General features: G+C 41.6%; 1 long non-coding RNA gene across 1 annotated transcript in view; it reads left to right on the top strand.

Annotated features, from left to right (window-relative positions):
• The window catches only part of LOC138915608 (uncharacterized), a 109,021-nt gene that overhangs the window by 72,369 nt on the left and 9,978 nt on the right, over positions 1-26,674 (top strand). The gene's annotated exons all lie outside the window — the stretch shown is intronic.

The following is a 26,674-nucleotide window of genomic DNA, read 5'->3' as shown; positions in this document are numbered from 1 at the left end:
CCCAAACAGACATTAAAGTCTGTCCACCATTCTTGTTAAGATCATAATTATAGCTCACATTTATTATGGTACTTACCTTATGTCAGGCATTGTTCTAAGCTCCTCAGTAACTAATTTAATCCTCTCAACAACCCTGAGAAATAGAAATAGATATTGTTACTATCTCCACTCTATGGATGAGGAAACTGGGGAACAGAGAGGTTAAGTAACTCTCCCAAGGTCCACAAAGCCAGTAAGTGGCAGGCAGCCTAGCACCAGAGTCTGTCATACCTAGTTTAAAAAAGAAACACTGCATCCTTCCCTCTGAAGCCACTGCCCCCAGCACTGTGGGCAGGAGGCAGGGCCTGGGCTGTAGGATGTGTGGGCTCTTCAGCCTCCAAGTGTGTTGGCCATGTCTGAGGACTCGTTAGAGTCAAACATGCAATCTCTCGGTCATCCGCTCTGTTAGGGGTGGGGTGTTCGGTGGAATCTAATGCTCTGGTTGCATGCATCCTGCAGGTTTCTGAGTCTATAGGAGTCTGACAATAGCAGATTATCAGACTGATGAGATCAAATGTTGACCTTGTGATTTGATGTCCTTCAGAGCTTGGGTTCTACAGAGGTGGAGGGTATAAGACAGTGAACTGATCATTTATTTTTGTGACTTTCTGACACCCCTGGAAAATGTTTCAGCAATCCCTGATCTCTATTTGTTTATATGTCGTTTTGCATAAAAGTAGAGTTGAGAACATGTAACCACATAGCCTCAGCCTAACTGGCCTGTTAATGAAGCTTTCTAATTGCCGGAATGCCATGTGAACCAATAGCCTTGACTACTCTACACTGACATTTGGTTAAATGGAGATGATGCCGTTATACCCTGAAAAATGGCTGCATGATAAAATATTAAGGTAATGGAAGTGCTTGTGAAAGAGAGCTCTAGAGGAAGGAGGGATATTCTTTACAGCACAAACAGAGCAGCCAGAGCCATCTGTCAATGGATGCACCATTCACAGGCCAAATTGAGGCATCATTAATAATAGATCTTACTTGATCAGAAAAAAATTGGGCCAAAAAGCCAAGGTAGTCTTTTGATAGCCTGGGGGAAAGAAATATTTTCATTCAGAAAATATTATTTGAGCTCCTACAGTATGACAGGCATTGAACTAGGCATGGGGACACAGCAGGGAAAAAGTCCCACCTCTGTGGAGCTGACAGTCTAGAGGGATTAATGGACAGGTGGGCATGTAGTGACACACAGTGTACAAAGGGTACAACAGGGATACACACAGGGAGGCAGGAGAGGGAGATATCAGGGGTGTCTCTCCGAGTCTTGGGGAATCAGGAAAGCCTTCCCTAATAGATATTGTCTAATTCAACATTCGAAGGATAGAACAGAAGGAGAAAGAGAGGGAGATAGAAGAGCTCTGGTTATGTGCAAAGACCCAGAGGGAGAGTGAAAACCACACAGGAGCAGAGCAAAAGGGGAGCAGGAGGGGGGATGTGTCCCAGTGTATGGGGGTTCCTCAAAGATGTGAGTTTGGACAACTTCTAGCCAATGTAAGGAGGAAGGACCTACAGTACACTACAATGCCCCCAGCACCATTTACCTTTCCTGTGCCACTGAAAATATGGCCCATTCAGGGAGTTACAAGATTTTCAGAATAGCTGGAGCAGAAAGGGCAAGAAGAGTTAGGGCAAGAGATGAGGTTTGGGGACATCCTCAGAGACAAGAGTATAGAGGCCCTCGTAACTTACATCAAAGAGTTGAGGCTTTGTCCTGAGAGCAAAGGGGAGTCACCGAAGATCAGGTTTAGAAAGATCCTCCTGGCAGCACTATGGAAGGTAAATGGGGGAGGAGATCAAGAGGAGAGTGGGAAAGCCATTGCAGGCATTCTGGAGGGAGATCACAGTGGCCTGATTCTGGTATAAAGTATTCAAGAGAACACTCATTTCTCATTTTCATCACTTCCCCTTGGGTTCCTTAGCTTTTGGGAGTTCTCTGAAGTCAAGACATTTGCTTTTACTATCAATATTCAGCAGGAATAAAGGGATGGTGCCCAGTCCTTGTCCTCGGGAGCTCATGTCTCTTCCTGAGAATATCGTGACTTTGTCCCCAAAACAGGCAGGAAATACCATTTCCCCAGCTTTTTTCAGAGAAGTCACTCTTCATTTGCTTCTGTAGATGCTTGTCTCTGGAGAGTGCTTGGATTCCATGAGCGCGTGCGTGAGTGCACTGCAGTTCAGTTCATGGGTGGCTCTGCTTTTCTTGGTTTCCTGGATGCAGGCGAACTTCAAACAATGCAGTTTCCTCCTGATGCTTATCTCCACAACCCATTTCTCAGAATGTCTTGCCCATTAACTTTCAAACAGTACCATTTTCAGTGCCAAGCCTCTTGCTTCAAGGTTTGGAACTCCACTGGAGCATAAAACGATAGCATTTCTGCCTCCAACTCCCTGCTATCCCTCTAAACCATGCCTATCTTTCCCCAAGCCCCCAACAAAACAAAGCTATACACTTTCTGAGAAACACCCTTAAGCTTGAACCTGCCCTTGGCCCCTGAAAATGATTTGGTTCATAGGTCATCCTGGTAATGCATTTTAAGAGGAGTTAAAAATGCAGGGAACACCGTTCTTGAAAATGTGTTCCCTAAAGCCATCAGAGACAGTGGGCAAAAAAAGGATGACTCAGTACAACTCTATATATCTCTGAGAATCCTTCAGAGGCTCCCCATTGCCAGCAGGACAAAGCACAAATCCACTGGTTGTCTGTGTTCTTTTGCATAGCGACACTCAGCCCTGACTCCTCACTCTTTAAGCCCCAGCACGTTTTTCCTTGGGTAAATGGTGGGCGATTTGGAGACCTGTGATGGCTGCCTGAACCAGGGGAAGAGCTCCCCCTGCTGGCAGGAAGCTCCTCTGCACCTTAGCCCCAATTGCCCGTGTACATCGCTCTGCGCACTGGGTGACTGGATGAGTTCCTGGAGATTTGTGCATTAAATTGAATCACATGGTAAGTGTTCTTGGGGTGTGCATTTTCAAAAGGAAATCCATAGCAAATCCTTTTCGCGAGGCGAGAAATCCTTTTGTGATGGGGAATAATCACTGCCCTTCACTAGCCCTTCCTTTGTTGATGCTGTGAATTTGGGGGTTTTTTTTGAAGGGGTTCTTTTGATGCTGGTGTTCCTGCTGAAAACCCTGAGCACGGTTCCTGGGGAAAGGCCACAGTAGCTGAAGCTGAGCCCAGAATATTTGCACATCTGACATTTCCATGGTTTGCTGAGGCTCCTTGTAACCCAAAGCTTGTCTCTGTGAAGTGGTTGGTACTTCTCGAAGCCTGACCAGGGGATGTTGTCAGCAGCCTCAAGAGCCCTCCACTGGAGGATTCAGCTGGACCAACGCACACATTTGGAAATGGGTCAGCTCCTCCTGCGGGCCTTGGCTATATAAGATCAGGAGGGAGCAAGAAGGAGAGGGCAAAGAAAAACACTCACTCCATCGGAAGGGTATCAACCCTTACCCAAAGGGATTGCACCCGTCACAATTAGGGCTGCTTTTCCTCCCTCCAGATGTTATGTGTTACAGAATCCTTTGTTGGTAAGCACATACATGGCAGCCTTAGCAGCAGCCAGTGCCAGCCTGAAGGCTTCAACAATGGGGGATGCAATTGAGCATGAAGTATGATGTGCCATGCACTGAGGTATGAATGCCATGCTTCTGGGAACACCATGCTGTAATGTTCCCAAAAGCACAGATCCAGTTTTGCTTTGTGAACTCTTTGTCACCAGATATAATGAGGCCCCTGTTTGAGCCTAGAGACCTGGCCCGAGGGAATGATTAATGGGATTACACTTTAAGGCCTGATCTCTTTTGTGATTTGAATCCTTGCCATGAGAACCCACCTTCAAGGCCAGATTGTGGTCTCACCTGAAGGCCCAGGAAGATGGGCCCTGGATAGTTCCCAGACTAGACCCTATGGCAATCAAAGTCTAGAGGGGCCAGGCTGCTTCTCTATAGTTGGTCGGTGTGCTGAAAATCACCAAGGAGACTGTCTTGTGGGATCCCTGCTAAACCAGCCATCAAAGGGGGCCAGAAACCACTGGACTTGAAAATTATGTTCACAGCACCTTGAGCTCCGAGCATGAAGGGAAACCCAGAATAAAAAGCACAAAGGTTCTTTCCTTCTTCAATCGAAAGGGCAGACAGGCTACATGCATTTGAAAGTGGTTATAAACACCAGACCCACCAACTACAATTTAGGAGGTCTTATATGTAATCTGCCCAGGCCCAGATATTTTAATTCTATGTTGCAGGGAAGTCAGTGCCAGCTGGCTGCTGACCGACCACGCTCAGGGTTCAGTTCTAAACAGCACTGTTTGGGAAAAGCTCAATCTAAAACAGACAGTTCTGGATGTGTTTAGGTTTTGCTTTCTTTCCACTTTTAAATATTAAAAATTGACTCCAGCTGTGGGGTAGAAAGTAACGCCTAACCTATAAAAACATTGACAAATAAATCACAATGCAATTTGCTGCGCATTTTTGTGAGGTCTAAACACCAGTTCTTGAAAGGAATTTTCCATTATTGCATCTTGGGAAGATGACTTCTTCATGAAAAATTCATTTGACTTTTATATTTCATAAAATCATCACACAGCATTCCCTCATTTGGGATCTACATGTATGCTAGAGCACCTAAGAGTGTGGCTTTTCAGACTCCTAAGCCTTTCTTCCATGACTTTTTTAGGAAGAGGGACAGCATCAGGAGCCTTACCTGGTAGCTTGAGGTTATGCTGCATCCCCTGCCTCGGGCCCTTTCCTTCTGAAAACTGGGCTGAGTCTCAATGAAGGGACAGCTCTTTTTGAGTCTAGATTGAGCACCAAACTCCCCTAACCAAATTCTGTCCATGTATGCAAGCCCCTGGGCACCACTCCATCCAAATGAGAAAGAAGCCCTCAACTGCATTATTTCCTGGTGGTATCACTACTAGAAAATAGCACTTTTCTTTCTGAGGTAAGGATAAAGGATTCATGGGAGACCCTGAACAGAGGAGGGGAGAGGGGTTTGTGTGACAGACTTGGTGCTATAAGTTTCAGTCTTCAAGTGCCTATTTCCAGTTCAGATGGTGTCAGCCATGATAGAATAGATGTACTACACTAACAGACAGCCCCAAATCTTAATGACATTTCTGCTTATGTTACATGTCCATCACAGGCCTATTACGTTGTATTATTTATACCAAGATCCAACTGGTGGAGCAATCACTGTCTGAAACATTGTCAGTGCTCATGGCAGAGGGAAAGGACTGTCTTGGAAGGCCTTTCACAAGTAATAAATGCTCACAGCTCAATAGCCAGAGTTGGTCGCATGGTGCCATCCAACTTCAGACGGAGGGTGCCAGGAAATGAAATCCTACCTGCCCAGAAAACAGAGAGCTGGAAAGACTCAGCAAATGATATTGGTGGATGTTATATCCAACATGTCTACCCAACCATGGAGGTTCTTCTGTGGTATCTATGCGAGCCAGCAACCTTCCTGGGCCCTGACCTCAATAAGATCATAGCCCTGGGAGTGTAGCTATGGGAAGCCACAATGGATCAACTGCAGTCAGGATTGTAGTGGATACCCTCGTTGGGTGTCTGCCCAGTCCCTGCACCTCTTCTCTGAGTGCTACACCCAGACCACCTACTCATAGGGGTGGCTCCAGCAGTTGCTGTCATGTTGGTACCACACAGCCCTCCCTAGATCCCATTGATTGGATCAGGGGCATTCATCCAACCAAAGCTGAGCCAATAGGATTCTCTGTCCCAGAAATTTAGAATTGTAGTTCAGAAACAGCTAGTCTGTATGGTGCATATAAATTTGGAAGCTCTGGCAAAGGCATTGTCTGCCATATGCATGAGAAACTAACAAAGTTGAACTGCAGGGCAAGAAGAATGAGTCAGACATGAAGGGAAAAGTAAACACAAGGAACCACATGGCAGAAGAGAGTGAATGAGAGCAAGAACAAGAGGGAGAGAGAGAATCCCAGGCTATGTGCCTAGCGCATAAGCATTTGATTCTAGCATAAAATCAGCACTTGATTGGAAAGGGAGAATGAATGTTGTATGGGAAAATACAAGTGTCCACCACAGATGATAATTACTTAGGTCAAGGACATTGAGCATCTAGAAGATTCCTGTTAAAACACTGACACTCATGGAAAAGATAACACCTGACACCATTAATAGACATAGCCACTTTATAGTGGATACATTTAGTAACTTAGGCAGCCATTTGGTGATGTCCTTAGACATGAGAAAACATATTGGATTACATAACTTTTATTAACCTCTTAGATCTGTATCTCCTTCCTTCCATGCCAAGAGTCCTGGTTCTCAAGGACACGGGATGATAGAATACCCCACAATTACTCAATTGTTTTATCTCATACACAACAGTCTCAGCATAACAATACCAATCCTAACATCATTATGATGACTAAAAAACATTAAAAAAACTTTTGTATATAATCTCTCCATTCCCTCCTCCCATTAAAGAAATAGTTATACTCTATCTACACTGTCAGAGCAGAGAGCTATTAGATACTTTACTCTCCCTCTTAGCCTTCGTTTAGTCTTTGTGTGACAGGTAATAATATATTTAATGCTCTTCACGAGCGTCTCTCTAGTCATTTTGAGTGTTCAAAGTTTGTTCTCTAGTGGACTTTTTTAGAGAAGGCTTATGGGACTGGTTTCCCTAAAATGTCACATGTTGATAACAGTGTGTCTGTACCCTTTACACTTGAAAGTCAGTTTTGCTGAATACAAATTCTTGGTTCTCCTTTTCTTTCCTTCAGTATCTCAAACGTGTTACTCCATTTTCTTCTGGCATAAAGTATCACTGTCAAATTCTGATGATAATTTAATTTTTTCTCTTTTATGCCACATGCTCTTTTTTCTAGATGCCCAAAATAGTTTTTTCTTCTTTGAAGTCCTGTGATTTTATTAAAATATATCATGGAGTTGGTCATTCAGGTCAATATTCCCAAGTATACAATGTGCTTTTTCCTCCTGATGAATTGACTATTTTATTATTAAAAAATAGCCTTGTTTATCTCTGGTAATATTATTTGCTCTGAAGCCTACTTTGCGTGCTATTGATATACAAACTCTTTCTTTTTTTATTATTTTTATTTTTAATTGTTTTAAAACATACGTCATATGAAATTTCCCATCTTAACTATTTTTAAGTGTACAGTTCAGTAGTGAGTGTTAAGTACATGCACATTGTTGTACAATCTCCAGAAATCTTTTCATCTTGTAAAACTGAAACTTTACTTCCATTAAATAAACTCTCCATTCTCCTCTCCCCTTAGCACCTGGTATCTACCATTCTACTCTGTCCCTATTAATTTGACTGCTCTAGATACCTCATATAAGTGCAATCATACATTATTTGTCTTTTTGAGACCAGCTTATTTCACTTAGCAGAATGTCCTCAAGGTTCATCCATGTTGTAGCATGTATCAGAATTTCTTTCCTTTTTAAGACTGAATAAAATTCCTTTGTATGTATACATCAAGATTTTATTTATCCATTCATCTGTCAATGAATACTTGGGTTACTCCCATCTTTGACTACTGTAAATAATGCTGCTATGAACATGGATGTACAGACAGCTCTTTGAGACCTTTTGGATATATACCTAGAAGTGGAATTGTTCAATCATATGGTAATTCTATGTTTAATTTTTTGAGGAATCACCGTACTGTTTTCCATAGTGGCTGCACCATTTTACATTCCCACCAGCAGTGCATAAGGAAGGATTCCGGTTTCTCCACATCCTCGCCAACACTTGTCATTTTCCTATTTGTTTGTTTGTTTGTTTGTTATAGTAGCCATCCTAATGGGTGTAAGGTGGTATCTCATTGTGATTTTGATTTATATTTCCCTAATGATTACTGATGAGCATCTTTTCATGTGCTTATTGGCGATTTGTGTGTGCTCTTTGGAGAATAGAAATACTCTATTCAAGTCCTTTGCCGATTATTTAATCAGGTTTTTGTTGTTTTGTTGTTGTTGTTATTGAGTTGTAGGAGTTCTTTATATATTCTGTATATTAACCTCTTATCAGATATATGATTTGCAAATATTATCTCATATTCTACAGGTTGCCTTTTCACTCTATTAATTGTGTCCTCTGATGCACAAAAGTCCAGTTTTCTTATGACGACTAGTAGTATATCTTTTCCATCCTTTTAGTTTTAACCATTTGCTTTTTCATTCATTCTGTCAATCTCTGCCTTTTAATTGAGAGTGTTTAGATGATTTACATTTAATGTGATTATGGATATGCGTAGGTTTAAGTCTATCATTTTATTTGTTTTCTATGTGTCCCATCTGTACTTTGTTCCATTTTTTTCTATTTCTGCCTTCTTTTGGATTAATTGAATATTTTTTTATGATTCTATTTTATCTCCCTTGTTGACTTATTAGCTATAACTCTTTACTTTATTATTTAGTTGTTGCCTTAGGGTTTATAATAAACATCTTTAACTTATCATAGTATACCTTCAAGTGACATTATAGCATTTCATGCATGTTACAAGACCCTTACTTCTAATTCTCCCCTTCTGACCTTTGTGCTTTTTTATTGACATACATTTTACTTTCAAATATATTATAAATCCTAAAATACACTACTATTATTTTTGTTTAAACAGACAATTATATTTTAAATATATTTAAATAATAAAAAAATTATACATATACATGTGTACTTACCATTTTCAGTGTTCTTCGTTCCTTTGTGTAGAGCCATATTTTTATCTTGTATCATTTTTCTTCTACCTGAGACTTCCCATAACATTTCTTATAATGCAGCTCTGCTGGTGATAAAGTCTTTCAGCTTTTTATGTCTGAAAACGTCTTTATTTCACACTTTTATTGAAAGATCTTTTTGGTGGATATAAAATTCTAGGTTGATGAGACCTTCTCACTTGCATTACTCCCAAAAAGAAACCTGCTGTCCTCCTTATCTTGCTCCTTTGTATATTAAATGTCTTTTATTTCTGGATGAGTTTCTAATTTTCTCTTTATCAGTCATTTTGAGCAATTTGATTTTGATATGACTTCATGTAGTTTTCTTCATATTTCTTGTCCTTGGGGTTCATTGAGCTTCTTGGGTCTGTGAGTTCATAGTTCTCATCAGATTTGGAAAAACTCTGGACATTATTTCTTCCAATATTTTTTTAGGCCCCTTCCCCGTCCTCTCTTTCAGGGACTCCAGCTACATGTCTCTTATCCTGTTGAGGTTGTCCCAGAGCTCACTAATGCTCTGTTAACTTTTTTAAATAGTTTTTTCCCTCTGTTTTACTTTGGATAGTTTCTATAGTTATATCTTCAAGTTTACCAACCTTTTTTTTTCTGCAATGCCAGTCATCCCATCCAGTGTATTTTTAATCTTAGACGTTGTAGTTTTCATCTCTAGAAGTTCAGTTTGGATTTCTTATATTTTCCATATTTCTATTTAACTTTTTGAACATATAAAACACAGTTATAAGAACTGTTTTCATGTCCTTGTCTGTTAATTCTAACATTTGTGTCAGTTCTGGGTTAATAATTATACCGATTAATTATTTTCCTCATTATGGGTTGTGTTTTCCTGCCACTTTGCATGCCTGGTCAGAACAGGCATTATTGTCAGCCCGGTGTGAGCACTGGGTACTGTTCCCTCTAATCCTTTCAGGTGGTTCTTTCACCAGCCTTGGGTAGTACTGATCAGTATCCTGCTGAATGCCCTAAGGTGATCCTCTTTGGATCTCTGGCATTCTTTCTGCGTGCAGCTCTTTTCTCAGTATTCTGTCCTGCTAACTCTAGATCCTTTTGGTCTAGTCTCAGGCTTCCTGCTCGTGCTTTCCTGCTCCAGCCATGTTGCTTTCCTGATTGGGTTTGTCTATCCCACTCTAGGAAACAAATCCAGGCCAAGGGGATAAAAAGGCACTGGGTAGTGAGGCTGCCTAAACTGTGCTGAGGATATTGCCCAGTCTTTCTCCTTCCTGGGATGTTGGGCTTGCCTGGAAGCCTAACTTTGTGGGGACTCTCAGAGTGTTTGCTATAGGTAACTGTCCGTGTTTCATTTGAACCAGAGACATAAGGAGTCAAGGGAGGACGTGAGATGGATTCCCAGATGTGGGGGACTGTGGCATTGGAAAACATGGTGGAATTGGGTGAACTTTATCTCCACATGGAAACAGTGCCTTTCTAAGAACTTGTCAGATGATTTGCAAAACAATTGTGTTTTCTTCGTTTGCCTGGAAAAATGTCCAAATGGGGTTTTTATGGTTCTAGGGTGCCACATGGCCCAGTCTGTTCAAAATCACATCAAAGAAAATGCGCTTCAGAAACTAAAAGCAATTTTTAAAAGCACACTAGTCTTTATTGTATCTCTCAAAGATGAGGATCCAATTTCTAATTTTAGGCAACACAGTGTACAATTTTTCACTCATCTCCAATTCTCTCACACCACAGATATACTGTAGCATCTAACTCTCTCTCAATTTTCTCCAAAGCTTTCCCTGACATTCAACCCATGAATCTTCATACCTGATTCTCTCCACCGTCATTCTCTACCCTGTTGCTTCACCAGAAGTTGCCACAGGGGTTACCACACCTACCAGGCTGCTCTAGGAAAGCTGGGAGATCTTGTGGCTCCATACTCCCTGCTCTTCCTTTGCTGCCCAGAGAGGGAAGTTGGTAGGACCCCAGGGAATTATATATTCTTTGCTCGTTTTTCTTGCAAGTCAGTCCAGGGGAGAATTACCAGTGAATAAAGATTTCCTCCTTTATATATTTAATCAGTAAAGAAAAATCCATTTGAGAAAACTCCCATATGATCCCCTGGGGTCAATAATAGTGATGAGAAGGACCTAAGAGGCTGGGAAAAATCATCAATTGCCAATCTAGTGGGTGGGCAGAACTTCCAAAGGGCAGACCTCTAGGGGAAGACTGGGAAATTACCCTGGTTATTGCAGAATCAGAGTGTGTGGTCCAGGCTCCCTGGCACCTCTTTAGGAAAATTCAGGTTTGCTTGTAGTCCTCTTACAAACGCTTCAGTATCTCCTGGGGTGGTTTAAACCTAGGTGACAGATGGGAAAAGTTGATGAGGTATTATGCAGTGACCAGGGGTGGTCAAAATTCATAAGTGGGCCTAGAATATAGGAGAGTATGGAAGGCAGAGAGAGATAGATGGCTCAGCAACAGGATGGTCCATCAGGAGCAACAAGAAAGTAGTAATTATCTCTAAATCTACAAGGTAATGGGGGACCCATCCAGTAGCTAGGACTCAGAGGCAGTACTGGAAAATCAAGGCAAATTTTTTGTCCTAGAGAAACAGAGGTCCTGGATATAGCAGCATTTGATGGAGCAGAATTGGATAAGGATGCAGTGACCAGAAATGGGGCCTAAAGCAAGGAGACTGGTCACAGGAACAACACAGAGTCTAGTTTTTAGACTCAAGGGACAAGATTAGAGCTGGACCCTAGGAAAACTGAGTGAGGCTGAGCCCCTAAAGTACAAAGTGAAAGTACCCAGGTGCCCTATGGATGCTGCTGCCTGACACTGGTTGAGTGGGCAGGCTGGGTTAGAATCTTGGCTCTGCAACTTCCCACTTTTGTGATCTCAAGAAAGTTAGATAATCTCAAGCAGCCTTGCTTTCTTATCTATAAAAAGGGGTTAATAATTCCTTCCTCACAGATGAGTCATAAACATTAGATGATATGATTGTTTTCAAGCACTGGTAATACAGAGTAAGGTAGTAAAACATGTTAGTTCTTCTTCTCTCACTATCATAATCATCCTCATTGTATCTCCCCACGCATTCAGAACAAGACTGGCCCCAGAGCATAGGCTGCTGTCTGCAGATGAGTGTTGGGGAGATGTAGACACAAAGTGCACACACGGGTACAAACAGGATGGCCCCAACTTACTCAAGTTTGTTCATAATTCAGTTGCCTGGCACTTGGACCCCTTGCCCATAAAGCCTATACCATAAACAACCATTGGGCTGCCAGACTGGTCCACTAACGCCTTTTCGTTCGGGGGAAAGAGGCTAAGCATTGAGTCAAAATGTGGTGGGACCACCATCTTTATTCTTTCTTTTAGGGCTGACCTTTAAAGGAAAGGGCTTGTGAGCAGAGAAATGGTGGGAATTCACCTTGAGATGGGGTGGGCTCCATGATGTGCACAGGAAGGCTTTCCCAGATCCATGTTTCTCCTAAAGCCATGCTACAACCCAGCTCCTGGAGAGTTGCACCAAGCTCCCCAGAGGAGAAGCCCAGATGTTTCAGGGTTGAGAGATGGGGAGAAGAGGGATGACTGGACCTTCTTGGCTATGATCCATTATCCTCATTCTTCTCCACTGCTCCAGCTGAAACTGCTCCAGTGAGGGATGCGTCTCTTCCTGCCATTTGCCAGCTGCTGTAAGAGAATTAAAAGTCCCATCTGAGACTGTGATGAACAATTTAATGATGTGGTTGGGAATTAGGGTATAACAGCAGAATTGTCACTTCATCTTCAGGCTTAGATTAGTTGAGCTGACTTTACGCTGCCTGACCAGGAAATGGGCCCTGCGATGCAGCTCTGTTCAGGGGCATGTGGAATTCTCCAGGAGGGAGAGGAGGAGGAAGAAGAGCAACAACAAAACTTGATCAGGCCATTCTGAGCCAGAGGAGAGGCAACAGAAAGTCTCAGATTAAATGAGAACTGCAGCAATACCCAACTTATCCCTAATCATCGGAGAAGGAGGAGTTTTAAATTAATGCATTTTTTAGACAACTGAAAGCAAATGCTTTTTCCCAAAAATGGAAACTTCTAAAAGCACATTCATCATTGTTCCATGCTGTAATGGAGTTGTGTCCCGAGAAGATTTTGAGACATGTAGAACTACTTGCCCTGGCACCAAATGACCCCCAACTAATGTGTTTTTCTATTTGGGGACTCTTTTGTCTTTTTTGCTGCCAGCTCTCACTTCTCAGTGTGTCGTCTCCCAGCGTCTCCCACTCTGCTTGCTTGTCTTTGAATTCTGCAGGAACTAAAGGTTACCAGAGAAAACGAGAAAATCAATCTGCTAGAGCAGAAATCATATATAAAATTTGATCCCAAGCCAATAGAGTTGGATTAAGGGTGGTTCTTCCTCTTCCCCCTCTCTGTTATCACTCCCACCCATCTCCCCAAATGCACAGAAACACACACACATACACACACACACTCGTTGAAGACCAAAGCCCTGACTCACAGCCTTTCTCTCCATCCCAATTCCCGCCAGTACTGCCCTTAGACACAACCCACCAGGGTTCCCACTCTGGGCCCCACCTCTTAGAAGACCCTGCTCTAGCTCTCCTACAGGTTTTCCACTTCCCAAGGGGCAAGGAGTCCAAGGCGCCAAGGGAAAGGTCCCATAGGGAACCCATGCCCCTTTCAAGACTGTGTTCTGAGTACCTAGGACCTAGGAGTCCCTGCCCCAATGGCCCTGAGCCCACTTCCAGGGCCTCTTCCATGTGTCTCTCCTCTAGAGGGCGAACAGTACTACTGATGTGTGCACTCCTAGGAGTAGTCAAGTAGCTTCTGGTTGGAGCGGAGCAGATAGAACTTGGATGTGCAGGATGAGATCACACAGGTATGAGAGCAAGCGCCCCATGTCCCGCTCCCCCAGAATGGAACTGGGCTGGGGTTGGGAAGAGAAGGGGCAGCGGGGGGCATCTCCATTTGTACTCTTGCCAAGGCCGCAATAATGTTAGGGGTGGACCTAATCCCTGCTTTTTTTATTCTAGGATGTTTTGATGGCTTTGTGGATGGCCCATTCAACACACTACTAGCCTTTTGGATTCTTGGCCTTCTCAGTTCCAAGTCCCTTCACCTGCACTGAAGATCTTAGCATTGCCCTGAACTTCACAAGTACTACTGAATTTGCTGGCACTAAGCACATCAAATATAATTTGCCGACTCCCCTCCCAGCCTCTGCCATCTTAGAGGCAGTGAGCCTAGGGGACCCAGGCCTCCATTCCTTTCAAAATCTAGATCACTTTTCCTTCCCATTCCTGCAGCACCACCCTTTGGGGAAATCAGCTGCTACCTCTTTGATGTCCAACTATTTATTTGATGAGCCCAGAGAACTTTAAAAACACAAAGGCCTCCATAAGGAATATCTGTGAGACAAATTGTCTTCTCTACCTAAAAAAACCCCCAAATCTGAAAAGGAGTAGCACAGGAGTGAGGGAGAAATACTTTTCACATCTCAACAGATCAGACACATCTCTCAAAGGCCAGCCAACTACTCGTGGACTCTTCCTTGCTCAGAGGGTTGCCACTTGTAGTTCAGTCTACTCTGGGACATCCTGTTCCATTTCTTGACTCTGTACCTTCTCTCCTATTACCTACAGCACTTCTTCCCTTGAGGGTTGTGTTAGTCTCTCGTCCGGCCTCCATTCTTTAAATCTATGCTTCATGCTGCAGCAAGACACAAACAGGCTGCCTTACCCTTTGCTTATAGGCCTTCAGTGCCCTCCCCATGCAAGAGAGGACTCCCGCTCCTTGCTAGGGGTGCCAGGCCTCTCCATCTGTCCAGACTCACCTCCCATTATTCACATTCCCAGCAACACTGGATCATACATACTTCATCTCCCACATCTTTCCAGTTCATACTCGCTTCTATAGGTTTGTTTATGCTATTTCTCTGCCTTGATGACCCTTGCTGCCACCCCACCGCTTCACTGACCACCTCCTTTCACATGACCATCTTCCTACTCTGCTCCTATCTCCTGGCAAAGGCCAAGTTGGTGCCCCTCTACTGGACTCCCACAGTATTGGTTGAGCCCTTGTATCTTAGAATGTCCCACATTGCACTGAAATTATCCATTGATAATTTGAGTGACTTTAAGTGCCTTGAAAGTAGAGACTGCTTCTTTTTCATCTTTGTGTCCTAGCCCCACTGCACCAAGCACTCCATAAATGTTTACTGAATAGATCCAAACTGAGAAGAGTATGTGGATTTTTGTGATACTTATTTCTTCACTAGTGACTCACTCAAATAAAGATACCTACCTAGAGGGCTGTGTTTCTGGGTTCCTTGTGACTGAGGCTGCTAGAAGTCTAACTACCAGTGGATCAATCTTAATCAAAGTTAGTTATTATACATTTATTAAGTATTTATGTGTTAAGCATTGTAGACAATTATACAATTATACTCAGAGGAACTCAACATAGTCCCTGCCTTCAAGGAGATTGTAACCTTGATGATTTTTCCGGAACTTAAAAATAACACCATTTACAACAGAGTATTTTTTTTAATAGAAAGGACATCAAAAAAATTATCTTTTCTTTTTCAGTGTCTGAAAATGTTTGGTTATCAGCTTGCCTAAGGTTCCCAAGCCACGGGGTTCTGGGTTTTGTTTGGCAGCTGTGGTCTACTTGAGAGGACTGAGAAAATCAAATAAAGACAAAATATTATAGAGGAATGTATATTTTCAGGCAATAAAAAGACTCTAGAAGTTAGAAAAGCAACTATAGATTAAAGGGGAAAAAGGCAAAGACCTGTTTCTTCTGGGAAAAAAGAAATTGGAATGACCCACTTAGTGAGATTTTGTGAAATGTTTGTTCCATAGCCATGATAGTGTGGCCCTATGTCAGTGATTCTTAAACAGGGGCAGTTTTGTCCCCCAGGGCACATTTAGCAACATCTGGAGACATTTTTGGTTGTCACGTCTTGGGAAAGGGGTAGTCTTCTGGCATCTATTTATTGAATGGAGGCCAGAGATGCTGCTCAACATCTTACAACCCAAGAACAAAGCCCCGCAACAAAGAATTATCCAGCCCAAAATGTCAATAGTGTTGAGATTGAGAAACTCTGCCCTATATTGTGGGGCAGGATTGACACTGACTACATTCCAAAATTCCACCAAAACAACCAAACGGAATAATGGTTCTTGGTAGTCACAAGCTTGACCCCTGGGTGGCTCTGACTCATGCATCAGGAAAAGCTGGGACTTTGACAGAAGCTGAAACAGAGCTCTTGGATGATTTTTATGCTATAATTAATTTTTAAATACTCTCACCCTCTTTTCCCTCCCCCACCCCCAGCTGGCTTTTTTTAAAAAAGGCAATTAAATAAACAAGAACAACCCCCAAAATACCCTTTGTTTATGTCATTGGCTTTTTTCTTTGCTGATGAAGTAAAACACAAAAGAATGGAGAAAGAATATCACCAAAGGCTGCTGCTCAGGCTTGGCAGTAGCTCCTGGAGCACAGCAACAGCTTTGCTTATGTGAACTACTCTGAAAGTCAGACACCTCAAATGGAGATGAAATGCATAGGTGGAATATGATCATCACGTTTCTTTAATTGTGCTTTCCCCATGGTAGATGTTTCTGGGCTATTTATTTAAACACGGTAGTATATGTTTGAAGCAAGAATATCTCAATCCCTATTGTTCTATTTTCCCCTGAGAGGGTCGTATTTCTTCTGTCGATAACACAGGCTCGGTTCTCCTTGAGCCCCAAATTACACTTCCTCATAAGAGAGGAAAACGCCACATTTTCCTTGAGATCGTTATTCCACATGACTTTGCTAATGAGAAGTTCAGGAAAAGGAAATCTCTCCCTCCATCAAAGTGAGTAAACAAACCAAAGGAAAACAAGATGTCAGAAGCTAAAATGCATAGAAGGTTTAAAATAAGTCCAATAAATCCGAATGCTATCCCAGGTCTATGGTTGGACCTCCTTGCCTGTCCACCCAATTACCCCTACAATCCACAACCATGTCATATGCCCAAAGCTGACGAAATCTTTTTGCCATTTTATTGTAGATTTTTGTCTCCTGGCATTGAAAAGGTGCAATACAAATGCTTATCAAATCTCTCCAATCTCACCTTGCCCCCGTCTCCCCACCGCCATCCCCCACCTCATCTGTACCCAGATATCCCACATTGGCATGCTAATTCACGTCTCGCAATGCTCATGCATGATATCTTCTTGGTCTGCAACACTTTCCCTATTTGTCCACCTGGAGAATTTTCACCTTCAAAACCGTGCTGAGACAGCACATTTATGGAGATTTTCCTGACCTATAATACCCTCCCCTGACACACATATTTCTGCATCCATATAACAGTTGTTGTCAGTGCCTCATTCATATCTCCTGGGATTACCCCAGAAGACACCTGGAGTTTCAGTGGACTCTTCCTGGACACCTCTATGGCTTCTTTTTTTAAGCATCTGTGTCTCTTGACTCGAGGGCTTTCTCTGAGAGCTTTCTTTGACCACAGGAGCACATCATCCCCACACATAGTAGGCAAAAATGCCAGAAAGTTAATGCCCTAGCAGCAGCCCTTAACCATTGAGGGGCAGCAATTCACTGATAAACACCCTAGCTTTCTTGCTTTCTTTTTTTGCTGAGGAAGATTCGCCCTGAGCTACCATCTGTTGCCAATATTCCTCTTTTTTTGCTTGAGGAAGACTAGTCCTGAGCTAACATCTACGCCAATCTTCCTCTATTTTGCATGTAGGTCACTGCCACAGCATGGCTGACGAGTGGCATAGGTCCACACGTGGGATCTGAACCCACAAACCCCAGCCTCTGAAACAGACCATGCCAAACTTAACCACTATGCTACAGGGCTAGCCCCACAGCTTTTTTACTTTTGTTGTTGTTAGTGCTATCAAGTCAATTCCAGCTCCTAGTGACCTTGGTCATCCTCTCACCTTCTGGTGCTATATCAATGTCTCAGCTGCTGTAACAACTGATAGATGGGTGGTGTGGTTCCCTGACCAGGAAACAAAATCAGGTCATGGTAGTGAGAGTGCCAAATCTTAACCACTAGACCACCAAGGTCCTTACTTTAGATGGGACAATTCTGAAGGCTGCTCTCTACCATGTCTCAGAGGGATCTCAGTAGGTCTGATCCCCTGTTGCCCACAGCCTTTATCCACTAATTAACACACTCTTGATGAGCTTTTCCTCCTTCTTTGTTTTACTCTCTCACTCTCTCATTGTGCTTCCTTGGATCACTTCTCAAATAAATGAGTGGCACTCAAATCCTTATCACAGGGTTTACTTTTTGGGGAATCCAAACTAAGACAGTGCCATATAAACTTTCGTTACTATGTAATTGCTCTGTGTTATATTTATTTGTTTCTTTGTGTCTCAGATAGCTCTTTTGAGAGCAACCACTATTTTTATTTATCTTTATTTATCCCCAGTGCCTAACAAACAGTGAACTCTCTGTAAACACTAATTGAAGTGAACTGAGGGGAAAACAGACTGAGAGACTTGAGGGACCATCTACAGAAGACCTGGAAGGGTGGACCAAAGGGCACAAGAATGAAGGGAGAAGGAAGTTACTTAAAGAAACTGAGTTGTGAGAAAAAAACAGATTAATTAATGAGGGTGGAAGAACTCTCAGGAACAGCAATCAGAAAATGAATCTATTGAGGGAAATTTTCTAAGCAGACAGAAATGTTATGATAAATGAGTAGAAGCTGGTCTGCATGGTGGGATACAATCCATGCTGGCATTTGGGTGGCCAAGGAGAGAGGATTTCCAGCTATATAGAAGGTGAGAACTGGACTGAATACAGAGTCAAGGTGAAGGGGTGACCTGACTCTTTTTGAGGAGAAAACTCTTTGGCTGTTGAGCCCCAGACTGATATGTCACATGACATCAAAGTTTAGCCCTCTGAGCACTTGCCATCTGCTTGCATATAGTTTCTGCTCAGCAATAAATATTAACATGGTAGAAAAAACACAACTTGCTTTCTAAGTGGCTAAGCATGTGCTGGGCTGCAGACCCATTATGGAGGAGTTGATGGAGAGAAGGTAGAGAGGAAAAACAATGCTCTTGAGACCAGGTGCTCCAGTGGAGGCAGCAGAAAGCCCAGGAGCAGAACACTGGGTGTTCATTTGGAGGAGCATAAGCATTGTTTCATCGCAATGCTACATCTTTCCTTAATTTTTTTTCTTTGCATCCTCCATTTTCTTTCATTTGTGATGACACGATCCTAATAAAAGTTTCAACTGATGTGAATGGAGAGGAATGTGAAATACAGTATTCAATTGAACAAACATTTATTGACAGTCTACTAAGTGCCAGGCCCTGTGCCAAGGGCTAAGCTTGAAGCGGGAAAAAATATAATCCCTACCCTCAAGGAGCTTACAATTTAGCAGGCAATATTTGTCATCTTGATAGATATGCTATACATATTACAGTACATTTCCAAGAGCGCACAGAGAAGGGTGTGTTAATTCCACGGAGCGGACAGGGCAGGGGCGGCTGTAGAGGAGAACTGAGGTTGGAGCCAAATTTTGAAGCAAAGCAGGGATTTCATCAGGAAGTGAAGGCCAGACAGGCGTTTCAGATATTCATTGATTTGTTCACTATCTTTGCTGGATATTAACTGAGTTCCTATTAGGTGACAGGCATTGAGGCAACTACAGTGAATAAGATGACAGTTCTGCCAGTTAGGGAATACACAGTCCAGTGCTAGAAGCTGACAAGAACCAGGCTGTGACTTTACAGTGGGACAAGGACAAAAGTAAGCAGTTAGCACAGTGTGCTATGGCACACTGGATGGCAAAGTATGCTTCCGGCCTGAAAGACATTGGGTGGGGCAAAAGTTAAGGATGGTGTCCTAGAGGAGGTGACATCCTAGCAGAGACCTGAAGGTTGAGTAGGCATTGGCCAGGTAAAGACTGAGGCAGAATATTCTGGGGAAAGGGGCCTTTCTGTGCAAAGACCTATGGGTCAAAGGGCCCATTTAGGAGGATAGTGAGAGATGAGAACTGGAGAGATAAGCTGGGACAAGGTCATGAAGGGTACTTTGAAGAAATTTGGACTTTATTCCTCTGGCAATGGGAAATCATTAAGAGGCCTTAATGATTAAAGCTGGGCATGTCATGCTCAGCTTTGCATTTTAGAAAGATTTCTCTGGCTACCAAGTAGAAAATGAATTGGAGGGCAGAAAGAGTAGAGGCAGGAAGACCAGTTGGAAGGTGGCTGTAGTAATTGAAATGGGAAATAGGGGCCTAAGAATCAGTGGTAATGGCGGGTGGGGATGGGGAGAAGTGACCCAAGTAGCACATGCACACACCCATAGGCACTAAAGAATGCAGTGGATCTGAGAGATGCCACATAAGGTGGTTACAGCCTAGAGTGAATGGTAGAAATTGAGGGGAATCAAGTCCACCTAAATGTTGGTGGACCTCCAATGCCATGCTAAGAAGTTTGGAATTCACTCTAGAGGTAGTGGTAAACCATTGAAGGATTGAAGGAAGAGAAGATTGTAGCTCTGATATGTCTGAAGGACAGATTGGCAAGAGAAGAAACTGTCACCATTTTGGAAATTTATGAGATAATACAGATGCAAAACTTAAGAGTTTGAGGAGTTTGAAACTTCCATGTAACAAAAAGAATCTAGACTAGAAAGAAATGACTGACTTTTGCAAATTCAACATTTGTCTGTCCTTTTGTCCTATTCAGGTCCTCAATGGATTGGATGATGCCCATCTACATTGAGGAGGGCAATCTGCTTTACTCAGTCTACCAATTCAAATGCTAGTCTCTTCCAGAAACACTCACAGATACACCAAGAAATAATGTTTAACCAGATATCTGGGCCTCCTGTGGCCCAGTCAAGTTGACACATAAAATAACCATTGCATGTAGTAAGCACTTGGTGTTAGCCTTATTTGCTTGCTTACTATTGTGAGGATTACATTAAATATGTGTATAGAATTATCAGCAAAGTGATGGTCCATACAAATTGAGGAATAAATACAGTCATGTGCTGCCTAACAATGTTTCAGTCAACAAATGCACCACATATATGATGGTGGTCCCATAAGATTAGTACAATATAGCCTAGGCATGTAGTAGGCTATACCATCTAGGTTTGTGTGAGTATACTCCATGGTGTTCGCACAATGACGAAATCACCTAGTGACACATTTCTCAGAACATATCCCCATCATTAAGCAAGGCACAACTGTAATAGTTATTACTATTACTTTTATTATTTTATTATTAATGTTGAAATCATGAACTAGCGCTATGATGGTGAAGAGCCAGAGAAGGGAATCACGTCAGCAACGTCATGCTGAATATAAACTTTGATAAAAACACTTTCCAATCATAAAAACAAAAGAAAGATGCTCTTTTTTCATTGTATCAGAACAGTTGAAGGTAAGAAATCTGGCCAATTTACTTGGAAATACTATGACATGATTAAGAAAATCAGGCATATGGTGAGAATGATTTAATAGATTTCAAACTCCTCAAATGCCTGTATTGAGTATCCTACTTTTTTGTAATGCATAGACTGTAATGTTGGTGCAAATCTTTGCAAAAGTCAGTCATTTCTTTCTAGCCTAGATTCTTTTTCTTACTTGACAGTTTCAGAGTTTGCCCTTTTTGCATCAATGAAACATCAGTTGGTTATTTTTCCCTTTACCTGCACAAAAAAGTGTATTTAACCTAAAAACAAAACAAAGCAGAAGATGTGCAGTATTTGAAATCTCTGACTCTGCTCAGGGTGCCCTCTGACAACAGCTCTGAAGCTGAACTCAGGAACCTCCACCTTGCTGTGGAAGTCTACGGAAGACTATGCCCTCCAGAGTGACACAAGGACACTGACCCAGGCTTTGGGTCATTCATAAGCAAAGGACCTGCAGAGGGATGAGCCAGAGTAAAGCCTGGACTCCTGCACAGAATAGGCAAACACACAAGAATAAGAGCTTCTCTTCTGTTGTGTCACAACAGCTGGAATTTTTGTGAGATTACTTTCAAGGTTATAGCGGGATGATGTGTTTAATAGCCCTCATAGGACCGATTGGTGAGCGAATACCGACCAAGATGGTGTCTTCAACTCCATGAACTTCCCCAGCGGAAAGTAATAAGTAATACTTGTGCAATCCTGTGAAATTATTTTCCTTTCCACTTCCCTTGGTTACACAAGTTCTCCATGCACTCAAGAACAAAATAGTGGCCATTAGGCCTTGAGGGTTTACTCAGCAAGCGCTGGTGTCCTTTAGAGGCTCTCTGGCCCAATACTCTGTGATCTTTTGAGGGCTGGCTCCAACCTGTCTCCATGAGGGATCTTATTACTTTTCCAAAACACTGGGGATCATCATTTGGACACCAGAGTAGAAACTCCCTCCACCATCTAGTTAAAAACAGAGAGAGCCATCTGGTTTGGAAAGAGGTTTATTTCCCATTGCTCCCTCTATATTGAGGTCTGTTTAAGAACTTAGTACCACCTGAGTCTATTGAGACCCATATTAAATAAACAAGACTGAATTTTAAAATATAAAATTTTTGACCTAGACTTGTCGATGCAACATCAACCTCACATAATGTGATAATAAAATCATCAGGGTATATGCACTCTTGTTTTTCTTCTTTCTCTTTGTCCTCTGTTTTGTAAATAATCTTTTAAATTAGAGATGAGAAGTGAGGGAAAGAGAGCTACAGAGTAAGAGGAGGACCTTTGGAGTACTGAGTCAATACAAGGGTTCTGAGTCTGTGTTCCCTCTTCATGGCCCATTTGAACTAGCTCACGAGCGCACAGAAGCCTACTGAACAGCCCCATGGTACATGTCTGTGTTTAAAACGACGTTGAAATGGTATTCCTTGCTGGGATTTCTTCACATTTTATTTCCGCGGTGATTTATGGACTGTCCTTTTCAGGGGGTTTACAGGTTTCAAGAGAAAGTAAACCTGTAATTTAGTTAACATATTGAGTATGTAGAATAAATCAGGACTAACAATAAAAGAGAGAAAAAAATTTAGGACGTTGTTGGTAGTGCTGGGAGCTTATACTGTTGGACTTTATTGCAAGGACTGTTCAAACATAATCCAGCGCATTGGCACTGAGTTTTGTGTCTAATTCTATTATCCCTCATCGTGTAATTTTGGGTAAGTAATTTAAACGGAAACATCTCGGACTGGACAGAGCACGGTTTCTGGAATCAGACAGATGTGGGATTCAATCCTGGCTCTGCTATTTAAAGATAGTGACCTTGGACACATTAATTAACATCTCTGAGCCAGTTTCCTTGTCGATCAGATGGAGTGGGTAACTCTTACTTCAGATGGTTTTGTGAAGAATAAATAGGATGGTGTGTTTATGCCTTGCACTTCCTCTTGTTTTCTTTTTCCAGCTTTAAAAGATGAATTATACCTGCTATCTACTTGTCTAAAGACCTGTTGGGAAGATTAGTTAATTTAGTTAATGCCTAGAAACCAGTTTTAATGAGTAATATAAATTAGTTTACAATAAAACTATTATTATTAAGAGTTAAGTAGTGCAAATGCCCAGGGGCCTGAGAATGGGTGGGATTCACATGCTGCTTCCAACCTATGAGACCCTAAGCAAGTTACTCCTCTGAACATCAATGTCCCCCCAAAGCAGAGTGGAGCTGGGTGGAGCAGTGGGTTTTACCATCACTCTGCGAACACTAAAGTCCTCCCCAGCTGTCATGATCTTTGATTCAATCAATGACTACCACAGTAGTTTGTGAAATGTTTTTGTGCGTGTGTGTGAGGAAGATTGGCCCTGAGCTAATACCTATTGCCAATCCTCCTCTTTTTGCTGAAGAAGATTGTCGTTGAGCTAACATCTGTGCCCATCTTCCTCTATTTTATGTGGGACCCACCTCAGCGTGGCTTGATGAGCGGTGCTAGGTCCACGCTGGGGATCCGAACCCGAGAACCCTGGGCCACTGCGGAATCCGAGAGCATGAACTTAACCACTATGCCACCAGCTGGCCCCTATGAAATGTATTTTTATAAGGGAACATTCCAAGACAAGCATAAGATTTGTCTAAGAATGACTTTTGTTGCATCTTCTTTCAGTTACAAGGTAAAATTTTCTGATGTCTGAGGCTTCATGTCAGTGCATGAGTGCAGATATTTGAATGTAATATAGTAGTCTAAATGTAGTAGTCTAAATGAAGTAGTAGTCTAAAATGTAGTCTAATTCACGAAACATACATGTTAGCAAGTTAAAATTCCCTGTTTGACTTGTCCAATAGAGAGTCTTTAACCGTTGGTTCAGCAATCTCCATGCAGCAAAGAAACAATATGAGCGCCTCTGTATTTGGGGCAGAGGGAGCTCTGTTTGTACTGAATATGACAAACGTTTGAAAATCAGATAAGCTTAATAAAAATTCTAAGTTATTTTTTCACAAACACAATTTCAAGCATATCGATGTTTTTATAAATAGAGTCCAAGAAATTTTGCTGGGCTTTTCTTCCTCGTGTTCTAAAGGACCAAGACTGTAACAATATTTCTCATGCTAAAGATTAATATTTCAAAGGTTTTCTCTTCAAGGATAAAGCTTATAGCAACATCAACTTCTAGGATAAAGAAGGACCTTTTTATTCCTCAGATAAAATGTGCCCGCCTCATTATGCAGCAGGAAGCCTGGAGCTGCCTTGTGACACTGTCCCCAGAGACCATGCCAGGAACAATCCCACAATAAGACTTAATAATGTGAAGTTCCAACATGGACCTTGTTTATACAAAATTCATTTTTTTTCTGAAAGGACAGCAAAGTGCCAGCGACTTAAAACATTTCTAGAGTTTACAGTTATCAAAATGCACATATATCTCACAATTAAAGACATACTGTTAAATAGCATTTAAAATATTATCCTTACTACTTCTTTAAAAGCTTCTCAGATTTATGCTGTTAAGGAATGGACCAGTTGTTGTTTAATAGTAACCTAAAAATGCAAAATTTTGCGAATTTTACTAAGACCCTTAATTTTTTGACCATGATATCGCTTTTATTAACTGAAATGACTACTCTGAGAGGCTTGAGAACTCAGTTTAAGTCCTTCACGTTGTCAAAAAGAGACAAATGTTAAACTTACAGGGCATTTTAAACTTCCTTTCTCAACTTCTTATTGTTTCAATAACACAGGTAAAAATCCTAGCACATATCTAGGCATTCAGTAAAATTTATTTTGTCCGTTAATAAAAATTCCCCTTATGTCACTGATAACTCCTTTGTTTAAACACCAAATGCCAATAAGATATTTCCCTAATGGAAAAGTCAGGTCAAAAGACTAGAAAAACACAGAAGGAGAGATCTAGAGTTGGACCAGCTGACGCTGTGCTCAACTTTATGTTCTTCAACATGCTACTTGAGCTCTAAGACCGCACATCACTTTCAGAGTATGGCATTTCTACACTCAAGAACCTCAGTGCCAAGATTTACTGGGAAGTTGGGAATTTGCATCTAAACTGAAAGGCCTTTAGCATAATGTAACCAATGTTGAGGAATAGGATTTATAATTTCTCCAGCAAGCCTTAATTACTTGGCCACTACATCATTTTCATTAACTGGAATGAAAACTCTGGATGGATTTGAGATCTCAGTGGTGATCGTACAGGATATACTGACATCTGGTGGCATTGATTAAGCAAATACTTATGAATTAATAAGCAGCATTGTAATTGAAATTATTGATTGAATTGCTTTTAAATATTCAGAATTCCTTCAGAGCTTTTCTAAAATCTATTTTTGAAATGCTTTGCTTTCCCCTTATGATATTTATCATCTGGCCTAGTCCATTCATTTAAGCCTTCAGTAAAACATTATATTTTAACTCAAGGTTAATTAATCCTAGATTAATAATAATAGGTGTGAACTGTTGACTGATTTAGGACTCCAATTTGAATAATAAGGTCTAAACGGTAATAAATTTTTAGGTTTTTTTTGGTTTCAAGGAATACTTTAACATGGAATAAATGTGATTCTTTTAGTTTCCTGCTTAGAAGCCAAGAGTGGAGAGCTGCCCACAGTAAAATTGGGTGTGGTGTGTAAAATTTCATGCTACTAAATCATTTGACCTTTCAAAAATACATTTAATCAAATCTAGGAGAGAATTCCCACTGTCTCCTTGTTAGTGTGACTGCCTCTAGAGTTGTCCATCAAGAGAAGTAAAACAATGGTTTCCACCCTGCTTTTCGGAGTGAAAAATGAAGACAGCTTTTTGACTTGTCCAAAAGTCAGTGTCAAGTCCGTGAATAGAATCCAGGAGTTGCTAAGTGTTGGTTCTTGCCGCCTTTTAATGTTTGTTTCCATTTAAGATGAGTGACATGTAGTCAGTTGTCATGGTTTTAAAAGATCTCTGTAAGGTCTGGCTTTTGCATCAGATTCTGGACTAAAATCATGTTTAAATTTTGTTTCCTCTCATCTTTTCCTGGTTTTGATTATTTTTTAAGAGTAGTTGATGGTCTCATGACACGAGCCTTCTATTTTGTGCTTTGTGTCTCGTGTTTTGAATTTTATGTGAAATTGTGGGTTTGATCTTTGACCTCTGTTTACTATAATACTGATTTGCCACTAATTTGATAGCAAGCCATAGGGATCTACTGTAAACATGCTGCTCACTTTACACAGCTCTGTTTTACTCTTAAGTGAAGAAATATGTGTGTAGAATATAATTGAGAGGCTCTTGCAGAAGTAATAAAAACCACATAAGTTTTCAACTTCCCAGGTAGCACTCAGATTATTATAATCACTTTCTGTGACAGAAAGACCTAGTAAATTGAGAGGAAGTCATCAATGTAAATAGGTATAACTTTGCATTTAGTTTTAGCTTTTAGCTAGTCAACGTACCCATCCAGAAAGAGAGTAAACAGGGTATAGACCACACAGCC

The sequence above is a fragment of the Equus caballus genome, chromosome 9 (assembly GCF_041296265.1).
Source record: "Equus caballus isolate H_3958 breed thoroughbred chromosome 9, TB-T2T, whole genome shotgun sequence".
Lineage (NCBI taxonomy): Eukaryota > Metazoa > Chordata > Mammalia > Perissodactyla > Equidae > Equus > Equus caballus.
The sequence above is the reverse complement of the archived record's forward strand: the minus strand, read 5'-3'. Positions and strand labels throughout refer to the sequence as shown.